The sequence below is a fragment of the Phaseolus vulgaris genome, chromosome 3 (genome assembly GCF_000499845.2).
Source record: "Phaseolus vulgaris cultivar G19833 chromosome 3, P. vulgaris v2.0, whole genome shotgun sequence".
Taxonomy (NCBI): domain Eukaryota; kingdom Viridiplantae; phylum Streptophyta; class Magnoliopsida; order Fabales; family Fabaceae; genus Phaseolus; species Phaseolus vulgaris.
Window position 1 is genome coordinate 8,479,495 of NC_023757.2, and position 14,580 is coordinate 8,494,074.

Here is a 14,580-nt window from a genome sequence, read left to right on the forward strand (position 1 = left end):
TTACCCAGGTGTATTTTATTCCCTTCTTTCTTGAACATTGTATTTTTGTGTGTTCTAGTGTGGTGTAGTTTATAGTCAGAAGGTGTTTCTGGAAACTGTGTGGTTTGCCATAGAGTGGTGTGTTCTTGAAGGGTTCAAGATCAACACTCTTGGTGTGTGTTTTGTAATCTTGGTGTGTGTTTTGTAATCTTGGTTTGATTACATAGTGAATTCTCAGTGGTTAGTTAAAGACTGGATGTAGCTCTTGGTTAAGAGTGAATCAGTATAAACATCTTGTGTGAATTTCTCTATCTCTACACTCAATAAATTGTTTTAAATTATTTTTCAAATTTGCTGGTATAAACAACCAGTTAAGGTTGATTTTCTGGAATCAAATTTAAAAACACTTGATTGATGTTCTTTTGGTTGAACAAAATTTTCAATTGATTGATTCTTTATAGTTTTTCACCCTACCTTCAATACTTGCAAAAATCTTTCAAAAACAATTCACTCCCCTTTTGTTTAAGGCCTCTAATTCTAAAAAAAAGCACGTGTTAAATGATTTAATATGGTTGTAAAGTGACATCACGTTGCTTTAAAATTCATCATGTTGCTTTTAGCATCTTTCTTGCTCATTTTAGCTTTTTCCTCATTCAAGATATTCTCTGAAATTTTCAATCTTCCTAGATTGTTTTCGAGCATATGTGGTATAGACAAGAGCCTCGGGTCAGTTCTGTTGAATCAAGTGGTGTTCAAGTTTTGAAGAATCCAAATCCTTTGAAGGATGTAGAAGCCTTGGTAGTGCTTGATGTTGTTGTGCTGGTTTAGCTTAGTTTTGGGGTAGTTTATATGTTGTAATCCACCCTTTGATTAAATCTAAAGTATTAGCATTCTCAATCTTTGTGAAAGTAAAGTGTTTTTCAAAGTAAGTTAAAACAACCGATTGTTTTATCGAAACAACCGATTGTTTGTACTTAGGTGTTTTGAGGAAAAGATTGAAAACTGTTTTTAAATGGTTGAACTGTTAAGTACCAAAACAACCGATTGATTCGAGGAAACAACCGATTGTTTGTTTTGGGACCATAACAGAAAAACTGTTTTCTGTTTGACTAAGCTTTAAATGATTTAACTGCTTACGCTCTAGTCATTAAATGCTTTGACCAATCTTTTAATGCAATTTAAGAGTTTGTTAAGATTTGATAACAAACTACATCTTTGAATATATTCAGAAAAACAGATTTGAGATTTAAGAATCTTTGAAAGAGTTTTGTTTTTGAGTTTTTCAAAGAGCTGAGATTGCTAAGAGTTTGTGATTGATCAAAGTGTATGGAATATGATTCTGCTTGTATTGATTTCAGATTATCTTCTGTAACAAGTGTAATCATTGTACTATGTTGAACAAGTATTCGTTTCTGTGTTTGCTGAGATTGGCTGTGTGTTCTTGAGGGGATCAAGATCAGCAATCTTAGTGTTGGTGTGTTGACCAAGGAGAGTGTGTTTCTTGAGGTGTTCAAGGTCATTCTCTTGGTTGTTGTGTAAGTGATCAAGGTGTGATTGCTTAGTGGATTTCCTCAGGGTTTCTGAGAAGACTGGATGTAGCTCTGGTTTGGAGGGAACCAGTATAAACAACTGTGTACAATTTCTCTATCCCTATCTCTTTAAATTCAATTTTGTCAATTAATAACTGGTATAAACAACCGATTGTTTTGGTAAAACAACCGATTGTTTTTCCAGTATTGTGCTTTTGCTTTATGTTTTGAAAAATTGAATTCTTAATCAAGGTTTTCTTGAAGTATTTTCATTATAGGCTTAAAATTTTACGAAAATATTTCTTAAACAATTCACCCCCCTCTCGTTTAAGGCCATATATTCTAACAAGTTCTTGTTAACCTCCATTCAATCTAGAGAAGTGTCGCAGATTGGTATTTCATTGTGAACATGAATTTTGTCTTTAGACTAGTTTGGACCCTAGAAAGCAATAAGAACTCGTTGGAATCAATGCCCTATGCCATTGTTTAAACTTATTTGCAGCAAAAAAAAAAAAACACAATAATACCTACAAATTATGGAAGATCCTTGAAATTGCGATGAATTGCACATGTGAATGATGAGTTTGAACAAGAGGATTGGGGTGAAAGGGAAAGTCAGGGTTTGGAGAAAAAATGGATAATAATGAATAATTTAGGATTTGAAGGTCAAGGAAAAGATGCATAAGAGATCTTAATTTCTTTATATTTTGATTTTCCTTGTTACTTAAACTTTGCCCCAACACCTCCCATTTCTAGAAAGGTACCAAATTTCTAGAAATAAAAGGAGCCAAAATTCGGCATTCAAACTTGATTTACTTTGCGGAGTGAAATTCAAATCAAATTTTAGATTTTGGATTGTGTTTTAAGGTTATCTGGGTGTGATAGAGAGAGAGGGTAGAACAATGTGCAAAGGGGGTGGAGGATTTGTAGAATTGCATTAGTGGATGAAGTTGTGCATTGCGTTTTTCTGTGAGTGGTGTGATCAAATTAATGTAGAAAGTGTGTATGTTTGTTTAACATATGACTTGAGAGTTATGATAATTGAAAGAAAGAGAAAACAAAGAGAGACAAAGAAGACAAAACAGAAATTGCAAAGTGCATAATCAATGGGAAAAGGATAATGTATACATTTCTAGAAATAAAAAGGGACCAACATATTTCACAGTCTTACAACTAATTTCTTCACGCAATGTGTTGCAGAAGTTAGAAATTAGATCATTGCTTGTGTCTTCAATCTTTCTGATAAAAACTACACAAGCCACACAATAATCTATTTTCCACCTCAGAAAATGAGTAAAAAACCATGTAATATCTACTTACGTTGAAAATATCACATACATGACACATCTCGTTAAAAAAATTATCAAATTAAATCATTTTATAAAGTTGGAAAAGACAAAACAAACTTAGCAACCATATTGAACAATTATGATAAATATTGGGATCAGAATAATATTAAACCTAAAATTATTTATAAAAGTCAAACATTTTTTAATTATCATTTTTCTATATGACCCTAGTGTGTTTTCAAGTACCAGAAAGACTTAAATCTTACGGAACAAGAATACCATTAACGATGAGTTGATAATTATTTACGCTTAACAAAGGCTATGTGTTTGATAATTGGTACTACTCATGAAAATTTATTAAATAATTCAAAACTACCTAATTAAGTTTTATGGTTAACTCATATCTACATAATAAATAATGAAATTATAAATTAAAAAACAATAATACTCAATTGTATGTATCATATGGTCTCTAATTTAGTCACTATAACAACTAATTATTTTTTGTGTCTAACAATTGGTTGTTATTTTATGATTTTCTTGTAGTGCATGTTTAATAATAACGTTCATGTTCGATTGTTGTTTGGTGACTTTATGATAGGTGTTCTTAAATGTGAAGTATTGTTGCAAGTTTTTCATGTTATAAGCAAGGTTTTGCATCTTAATTTCATACTAGTATTTTTACATTAATATAGCTATGGGATTTAGTGGGTTAGTTTTTGTTAATAGGACAACTAATAACTTCAGTGCTCTAACCTTTCATTTTCTCTTTAAGAGGTTTAAAGGTGAATTTTTAAAGTTTTAGAAGGGTCAAATTGCAAATTGATTTTTGTATAATAGCCATAATTGAAAGTTTCTTTTCAATTACAATGAATGTTCCAACTTCAATATGACCTTGAACATCAAGATACTAGATACTTTGGAGCATAGTTATAGGATCGAGATTTGAATTGTGAATAATTTTTCAATTGTGAATCAAATCTTATTATAGTAAAATACATAATAAATAAAACATGATATATTTTTAAATAAGAATAAGTAACATATATAAATGATCAATCCATAAAATCAAAATATTCAATTCACAAAATCAAACATAATAAAATGTAAAATACTTTTTATATTTAAATCATACATTCTAATCTTATGCTTTCTTTCATCACTTCCAGATCAACATCACTTAGATCATCTTCTTTTTCTAATATAACATTTTGTTGGAGCTCATTTTCATCTTCTTTCTCCACATCTTCGACCATATCTTCAATTTCATTATCATTTGCATATATGGTAGATTTTACCTTCTATCAACCGTAATAGTTAAATTTCTTAGACCTATCAAAGAAACAAAAAAAATTATTAACATTTATGATTAATTTAATTAATTGTAAAGGTTTTATAATTTAAACAAATACATCTCTTACTTTTGTTACTTGGAGCCCACTCTTCAAGACTAAAAGATTCATGTATGTCCATCCATGAAATATCATTTGGTAGGCAAGGATCTTCCTTTTTAGTAATCCACTCATCATCTGATTCCATATTAGATAAACATATAGGATCATAAATATCTTTTTTCCTCTCTAACCTTTTGTCTCATCTTAAGTTGAAGATTATACTTAACAAATACAAGAGCATTTAATCTTTGTTGTTTTAAGCGATTCCTTCTTTTAGTATGCACTTGATCAAATATGCTCCAATTTCTTTTGCAGTAGCACTACAAGTTAGACTTAAAATTCTTATTGCTAGATTTTATAGCTCTTTTCCCTCTCCACCATAACTTTCCCACCAAAAAGCTGCAAATTCAAACAAAAAGCTAACATTAATAAATCATTATCCAAACTGTTATGATTTATAGGAAACTATTAGGATTAATTAAATGTTTTACCAGGATGCTTCTTATCCCTGGTTTCTATTGTCATGCTTCTTCCAAACAATCCTTGTGCTTCTTTTTTTAATTTGTCAAGTTGTTAATCAAGTTGAAATCTAATTCTTCTATCTGGGATCATATTTTTAATGGTCTCATATAAACCATATAAAACTTCACTATCTGCATTGAAATTTTTGTCATAATGAAATTTTATAAAAAAAAATATATTATTGAAATAAAAATCAATATTAACTTGAAATAATGATTAATATAATAATAATAGTTACTTACTTAGGATTAAGGTAGTAAGCAACAACATGGAGAGGCCTATGTAATTACAAATTTCAACGAGTATCAATTATTTTCCACACTTTTTTGTATCGAGAGTCTTGATTCTTAAAATTTGAGGCTATTTGTTCTTTAGCTATATCCATATATATAAGTAGAGTTACACACTTCAAACAATACTGGATGGATTTCCATAATCTATCATCACTAAAACCAATGTTCACCACTTGTTTACCTTCATTTTTACTAGCATGATTACTTGTTGTCCATTATTGTGAAACAAACATAACTCAAATGACATTTTCCTGTTGTGCTATGGATTGTAGGATAAGAAAAGCAGTTGCAAATGTCGTGATTGTTGGTCGAGCTAATTGATGAATTTTTACGGCAAGTGCACTGCGTTTGTCAGAAGTAATAATTGTTCCTAAGGACGGATATCGATCCCACAAGGAACAATGAATTATCGAGTACAATATTCACTAAATATAACAACAGAACAATAAAAAGAGTTTTGAAGTAATTGTGTTGGCACTGATCAATAAGAAAACAAACAAAGAATTAGTTGCTTCAATTGAAAAAATAGGGATTAGGTTTCATCTCTCCCACTCTCATGTATTTTTTGACTAACATGTTAATATTGAGTTCTTTGATTGAAATTGACGCCTGTGGAAAATTCATTTATATCGATCCTTCACATATAAAATCCTTAAGAATGTTTCCTAAATATCGATCTCGAACGTCAATGACAATTAACATTTCAAGTCTATCCCTAACACTCAAATATATTAAGTATTGTTGTTTAGGTCTGAACCCTAAAAATACCTCCCGGTCAGATTTAAGATTCTCAATTTGTCACGGAAAAGTTAAAAGTAAAACAACAATACCAATAATCAATCAAGAACTTAATATTAATATATAAGATATCACCTCAATACATAAGAGATTTTGAGCAGATTACTCCCAATCCCAAAGGGTATAATTAGTCACGCATACTTCTAACACCTTCCATTCTCCCAATTGGGTTACATTTCACCCTATGGTGTTTTCCTCTCAATCTGACACACTAGGGTTGAGCCTCTAACCCCCTATTTATCCTAGTTTTCTAGGGTTAGGTCGCTTTCTGTGTCGCGCTAATGAGCTAAGTGATAAAACATAAAAAAGGCTCAATCTTTCTCTGCATCCTTTTCCATTATGAGACCTTCTAGCTTTCTCTTTTTAGCTCAAATTATTCTCCTTTACTCCAAATCTTCAATCCTTCCTAAAAATCTGCAATTAACACCAAATTTGGGAGTAAAATGCTCTTATTCAAATAAAGCTCATAAAAAATGTAAAAATGTATAAATTCATAAATTAGAGATTATTTTATATGTAAATTAAAATCCTCATAAGTGCCTATATTTTAATATGAAATTTATTGAAATTAGACACTTATCACTAATTCTTTTCCTTTGGAATACTTTCTATATAAGTTTAGGACCCATGTGTGCCTATAAATAAAAGTTGTGATCTTTTTGGCATTTGCAATGGTATTATAAAATACTAGGAGTTGATCAATGTCTTCAAGGATTAAATCAAGGCAATGAGCTGCACAAGGAGACCAAAATAATTTTGTTCTCTTCTCCTCTAACATTTTTCCTGCAGTCACAAATTTAGAAGCACCATCAGTCACAACTTGCACAACATTATCCTTCCCAATTTCTTCTATCACAGAATCTAATAGTTCAAACATTGTTTGACATCCTTAATCACATTACTAATATTAATAGATATTAAGAAAATTGTTCCACTTCAACTATTAACAAAAAAATTGGTAAGAGATATTTCTTTTCCATTTGTCCAACCACCACACATCAGAATACACCCACATTTCTTCCATTCAACCTTATATTTCAAATAAAGTGTGAGTAAGTGTGGGTTATATGGGTCGAACAGTCACAACTGAAACTATAAATAATAATAAAAATTTAAAATTTTGTAGGTTAAGCCCACACAAACATAATATATATATATATATATATATTGAAATTAAATTTAAATATGTAATAAAATTATGAAGGTTAAGCCCACGCTTGCTTAAAAATTGTATGGTCAATCCGTTGACTAAGCCCACGCTTATTTGAATAAACAATATAAAATATAATTTTGTGTGGGCAACATGTAGGCTAAGCCCACGCTTGTTTAAAAATTATGTGGCCAATATGTAGGCTAAGCCCACGTTTCTTTAAATAAACAATATAAAATATAATTTTGTGTGGGGAGCATGTAGGCTAGGCCTATGCAAAAAACACAACACTTGTGTTCCACGCACCACCACTATTTTTATGTCGAGCATATTAGCTTCCAACTTTTAATGATAACTACACTTTTGCATCCATTTATTATAGCTAGTGTCCCTTTTTGACCCATCCTAATAAGCATATTTTTTGTAGTGAACTAAGTATTGAAATAATTTTATATAAAAAAGCATAAGCTTAAATAAGTTTTTATAAAAAAAAATAAAAATAACATAAACAAACAAATATAAGAATTTATTTTAAAATATAGTTTTTAAAAAAAAGTATTATATAATAAAATAAAATAAACAGAAACTTATATAGTTTTTTTATATAAAAGATAAAATTGGTTTTTTGAAAATAAATAATCCTATAACCTTTTCGAAATTTAAGAGTGGTTAAGCTTTTTTAAAAGGTGGTTCAGCCTTTTTAAAAGTGGTTTAGGGTTTAAGGTTTAAAAGTGATTCAACTTTTTAAAAAATGGTTCAACTTTTTTAAAAGTAGTTCAACTCTTCATATTATAAAATATTTGTTCAACTTTTCGGATTAGGAATCATAACAAAAGATATTAAAATTTGGAATTCGTTCAGTTACTTTATAAAAAAAAAGTTTTCTTCTCCATGGATGACCTTAAGTGATTTTAACAAATTCATTTGATGAATCAACTAATTGAATATTCACTTTAGTTTTTAAAGATTTCATTTAAGAATATTTTAAAAGATTAAAGTATCCATTCAACCCATTAATTTTTTTTAATATTATCAACAAGTTCCAAACAATTTAATACATTTTAAAACCTTTTTTTTTTTTTTTATCAATTAAGTTTGGCAAGAGATAAGTAGATAATCATTCATCAAAATCTAACTCATACTAAAGAAATAAAGTAGACACCAAGTCTTCAATCTTCATGAGACAAAATCTTCAATCTTCATGAGGGTTTGGATATATCAAATATAATTTAGCTCAAGCTCCAGCTTCAACACATATAATCCTAAAATTGAGATGCATGGTAACTTATATACAAACAAAATCACAAGAGTATTTTCATAGTTGTCTGTTGCTTGATATGATTTCTTTCAAGCATTGAGTTACAACAAACACTCCTAATACCACTCGTACTAAAAGAGAAAGAGATAATTGAAAAACAAAATCCATAAACCATTATATATCTTTTTTTACTAACTTAAACTCTTATTTATATCCTTGAGAATCACTATTCCTCGCTTAAACGTCCCATGGTCGCTTAAGCGAGTATTGAGTTGTAGCAAACATATTATAGGTCCATTTATATAAGAAAGTTAACGAATTAAGTCAATTATTTGAATTACATTGAAGTTAGTCTACATAAGAGTCTTTTGTATGGAAAAAGATAATTTGGAAGAAAATACTCCACTAAAGATGTTTAAATAACTTCATAGGGAGATTAGTTATCCATAAACAATAGAACATAATCTGGGATTGAATGCTTACCAAAAGATGAAAAAATTATACTGTAATATTAAACTCTTCTATTGTGACTTGGTCTACCTGACCTGCACCATAAGATAATTGATGCGATCTGTAACGTATGATACTCTTTCATCTCGATATTAATTCAAACATACCCAAAGATTTTTTATATAGAGGTGATTTTACAATTTTTTTTTAACTTTTCAAATATGTAGTTAAATGCTCTTGTTTTGGATCCATGTACTCATGGAATTACTTTTATGATTATGTTATTTACCCACGTTATTGTGCATTTTTTATTTATTTCTTTTTTGTCTTGTTCATAAAAGTGAGGGTCTGACGGTAGATGTTACAAGTAGGATTACGACTGAATGAAGAAAAAACTTTAAAAAGATATAGAGGTTGTCAATATAATTTATTAAAGAAAACTATAAAAAAATTTGAAAAAGAAAATAATTCTCGAAATTTAGGAGTCAATTACCCGTGAAGGAGGTATTAACATCCCCATGATGCCTTTAACTTTTAGAGAAGGAAAATATTTTAAAAGAAAATTATTCGAGTACAAAATAATTTATGTTTTTCATGGCCTAGGTAGGCTTTTTGTTAGAAAAGGACAAGTGTGGAATGCATACTATGCAACGGTAGGGGAAATATATATATATATATATATATATATATATATATATTTAAAAATTATATTATTTTTGTATATTTAATTTAATTAAAGGTAATCATAGACAGTATGGGTGTAATGCCATCGACTTCTAAACTAAAATCAAAATTAAAGGTAGTCGTAAACGTCGTGGATGCCAATACTGTTTCTACATGTAATCATCTATCGAATCAAAATTTAATTTAAAAAATCATCATGTCTTTCGAATATTTTTTGTTTACTTTTTTAATAAACTATTATATATCAGTAGAAAATTCAAAATTAATTAGATACAAAATGGGTACTTTCGGAATCAATAACCAAATAATAGAAAATAAAGTAAATAAAATAATTACACAAGATAATTTTTAACCGTGGGAGAACCTTTCTCAACTTAAGAAATAAGAAATAACCGGACCTAGTTCAAAAAATCTTTCACTATGAAAGTAAGATTACAATATTTGTTTCTTCTCACTCTGTGACTCAATCTCATCCAACAATGATGGAATACAATGTCTCTCTAGCATTTCACTAGGATTTCTAATCTTACCACACTAGTGCAGAAATGTAAAACAAAGGCGGCTATTTTAAATTTACAAATGCGGTCATAGAACCGCATTTGATCAGCACGCATTCGTAAATCTGGCATTTACAAATGCGATCATAGAACCGCATTCATAAATCATATTTACAAATGCGGTTATTTTAAGTAACCGCATTTGTATATTATTCTGAATGAGGGATGTGGGTTTGGGGTTTAGGATTTATGAATGCGGTCTTAGTAAAAACCGCATTCATAAATCACTATTTACAAATGCGGTCTTGGTAAAAACCGCATTCATAAATCACTATTTACAAATGCGGTCTTGGTAAATGACCGCATTTGTAAATAGTGTTTTTTTTTAAAGTGCAGTTTGTTTTGTACAGAAACCATATATTTTAATAACCTGCATAATGATCAAACCCAGCCAGACAAATACAGAAATATAGTAATCAATTGAAATCATCAAAATGTACATTTACAAGTGATCAAATTACATATAATAAAACCACTATTGTTTACCTATGCTAGAGTTATAAAAATTAATGAAATATGTGGACCAAGAATCTCTAACATATGAAATGCCTTCCTCATTCATTGGTGTTTCTTCTGTGAATAACTGCATTGCAAAGTCGACATAAATTAGTTTTTAGATATATATATGTTCAAGAATTATAAAAATGATTTAACATATATAGTACCTCTTTCCAACCAGTTTTAACACCTAGTCTTATAATGGTAATCATCCATTGCATAATGTAATAGCCACACTCATAGCTTCCTGGTTGTTTATCACACTATAATTCAATAAAAAGTAATATGTTAGTATATTCATAAACAATGATAATAGAGAAAGAAAAAAATTACAAACCTTTACTCTTATGTAGTTCAAATTATTTGAACTGGATCGACCTTTTAGGATGTTATATCCACGCCATGAACTGGTTAATACAAAAAACCTCGTTAGTAGATGGTTAATTAGTAACATACAAAGTTAAGTTTAAACTATACTTACGTATCAATGATATCCTTAAATTTTGTGGGAATCTTCTTGTGTAGGGAATAAAACCACACAGCAGTCTTAAGACAAGTAACTGCCAATGATGCCTATATGATCAATGAAAAGAGTTAGTAAATATTTAAAACATGAAATAATAATAATTGATGACATATAATTAAACTTACTCATTAATATAAGGGCATAAATAAATTTGTTTTCCCTCTTTTTCCAGGGTGTTAGTGATGTATGCTTGAGTCTCAGTTGAGTTTGGTCCAACGAGATTAGTATATGCAGGATCTAAGAATCCATACATATTTTCCTTCCCCTCAGTGATACAGACTCTATGCAAAAACCTACAAGTTTTTAGTTAAAGCATAATCAATAATAATTTAACATAAAGTAAATTGAATAATAGGTAAACATACTTACATCATAAAAAATTGAATTATACTTATATTGAGCTCCTGTTTCCCAGATATAAATTCTGATAAATCTGTGTTGTAAATCATCAGTGGCAATTCAGTGTTTATTTGAAAAATGTATTATCCCACGGAACTGGAAAAGGATCATTGCCAATCTGACTAGCAATGAGACGTAGGGAAGCTATAGGATCGTCAACTGGAACCTCACGCTTCTTTTCCGGACTTGGTGGCTGAAAAGGTTTCTACAAGATAAACAACATTTGTATTAAATTATATGTAATATATAAATATAAATAAAAAATAATATAATGAAACGAAATTATTATATGAGGTTCGGGCATAGATCGAATGAGCTCTCTGGGCCAGACAACGAATGTCTGAAATGCATCGGTCACAGTGGTTACCTCATCTGAAGGTAGTGGAACACGAGCATAAGGAAATCGTACTTTTTCAACTGTTACCTTCGCCACATCAGGGGAGAGAGGAACGTTATGTAAGGTGGTGGCGTTTTTATAGACTTTTCCAAGTGCCACCACCCGAGGAAGTTTGCCGCCCACTACCAGTAGCTCACAATCCTCTGTCTGCCCATTGATATCATTCCCTGATGTTGGAGGAGCCGCACAACTCCCCTTTGTGCTCTTGGGAGTGAGACTAACAAGGGGTTCAATCGGCTCAGCACAAACTTGTGGCGATAGAAACTCTTGTCGCATTCGATCATTCTCCTTTTTCATCTCCAGCCACATCAAATCAGTCTCCTTTCTCATCTCCTCCATTATTTCTTCACGTAACTTAGTCTTCAGTTGAGTTTCGTTCTTGGAGGAGGAGGATGGCTGTCGTTCTGAAACTCCAAAATAAAGTTTAATTCCGACCCCTTGTCCAGCTGCACGAACACGACCAGAGTGTTCAGGTCGTCCAATTGCTTCAACCAGGATATCGTGACGACCTTCAGCAACAAATTTACCGTCGGATTCCAAGGAATCCTGCAAGAGTACACAAAAATCATATTTTCAATCATTAATATAATTAATGCTTTTAAAAAAATGAAAATAACAAAAATAACTTACAATTTTTTCGATTATAACCCCGGATTGCTCAGAACTTGGTGCACCCGACTTTTTAATTCGGGCCCTCTTCCATTTTACATGGCGAAAAGGTGGTGATGGAGGAGAAGTGACCCCTGTTTCCACATTCTCAGACAACGTCCCCTGTTGAGATTTCTCCTTTTCCACCATCAGTGTTTGCTCAAGTTTTCGATACCCCGAACGAGACATAACGTGCGGGGTAAGATTCTTCAAAGCTATCTTTTGAGCTTTCTTCCGATGATCCTGTCATAATTGAAATAAACAAACTGAAGTAAATAAGATAAACTTATTAATGTTATATAAACAAAAAAGTTACTTCACTTACCATCCAAGCCTCATTTTCACGGCTTTCTCTAAAAAGACGCCATGTCTCTTCATCAATATGTTGGTACTTTAAACATGGATTTTTGTCTTTAAGGTTGCCAAAAATGTATCTCGAAGTCAGTCTTGACTTGAAGGTACGAAATTTGAGTCCAATATTGGATATAATCTTTGATCGAAGCGGTTCCACATCAGGAATTTCAAAGTTTGCCTGCAAAATAACATCAGCAAATTAAAATTAATCAATGAATATTAAAAAGCATTATATCAAAATGTAAAGCTTACCAGAACATCCTCCCAGATCATGTTCCGGTCGACCTCTGACACCTCATCCCATGAATTAATCAGAATGGAGAGCCTCTCACGAGAAACAACTCCAAGATAGCTCATAAACTCATCTGCCTTAGGACTAAAAGCCACTCCAGTGTTGACGTCAATGTCAACACGTGTCTTCTCACCAGCAGCACGTCTCAATGCGAGACGCTTCAATCTAGTAGGTCCTCTGTTTTCTCGTCCGGATCGAGGTTTGATTGGGGTCTGATCGTCATCCATGTCTCTGTTAAAAAAATTAGTTAATCTGCATCGAATTAAAATCTTATAAAAATAATACATAAAAATGTAAATAAAAAATGCTTATTTACAGGTTGCATGAAGGTTGAAAGTTCATATGTAAATTCCTTCACTGTGGTCTTTACGGGTTGCATGTACATCATCAACTACATCGTCATCTTTATTAATTATCTTTGGTGTGAATGAACAGGGGTCACCATTTTCAATATCATCTATGGTCTCCCCTTGTTTTTTGCCGTGTAAAACGACATACCAATGTTCTGACGTAGGATCTTTCACGTAGAAAACTTGAGATGCTTGTTGAACCATTATAAATGGCTCATCTCGATACCCTATCTTTCGAAAGTCCACTAGTGTGAATCCTGAATCATCAATTTTAACCCCACTTTTATTGTCAACCCATTTACACTTGAAAACTGGAACGAAAAACTTAGTGTAGTCAATCTCCCATATCTCTTCTATAAACCCATAGTATGCCATTGATCCAAGTACTGGATTTGTATCTTTCGAAGTCGAAAACTGCATTGACTCGGCTTCAAGAGTAACACCAGAATTTTGAACTGTACTCTTTTCATCCATGGACTTCGTGTAAAATATACAATTATTCACTTCGTACGCTGTACATGAGATGACATCAAACTTCAATCCAGCAGCCAACCAGGTCAAGGTCTCTAATGCCGTTGAATCCTTGAACACCTCGTCTTTAAACCAAGGCATGAAAGTTCTATTATGTTCCATCAAGACCCATTTCTCTGTTTGTCTTGGGTTATTTGCCTTCACAATGGCTTTATGAGCTTCTATGTATGGTACAACTTCATCTGTGTTATTCAATATGTACAAATGTGCTTGCAAGACTTCTGATCGAGATTTGCTTACAATATTCACACCACGTAAACATTTACTTGTAGAATGCCTGTGGTGCCATGAATTAGCTGGAACACCTATTGGATTTGCTTTTGTCATGTACTCTGAACAAAATTCAATATTTTCTTCAGCTATGTACCTTTCAATCATTGAAGCCCCTGGACGATAATGATTTTTCACATAACCTTTCAAAATTTTCATATACCGCTCAACAGGATACATCCATCTTAAGTACACTGGTCCACACAATCTAACCTCTCTTACCAGATGCACAACTAGATGAACCATGATGTCAAAAAAAGACGGAGGAAAAAACATCTCCAATTCACACAAGATAACAACAATTTCATTTTGAAGTTCATCTAGTTTTGAGGGATCAATGACTTTACAACAGATGGAAGAGAAGAATGAGCACAAACGGGTTATGATATGTCTAACATTTTTTGGTAAGATC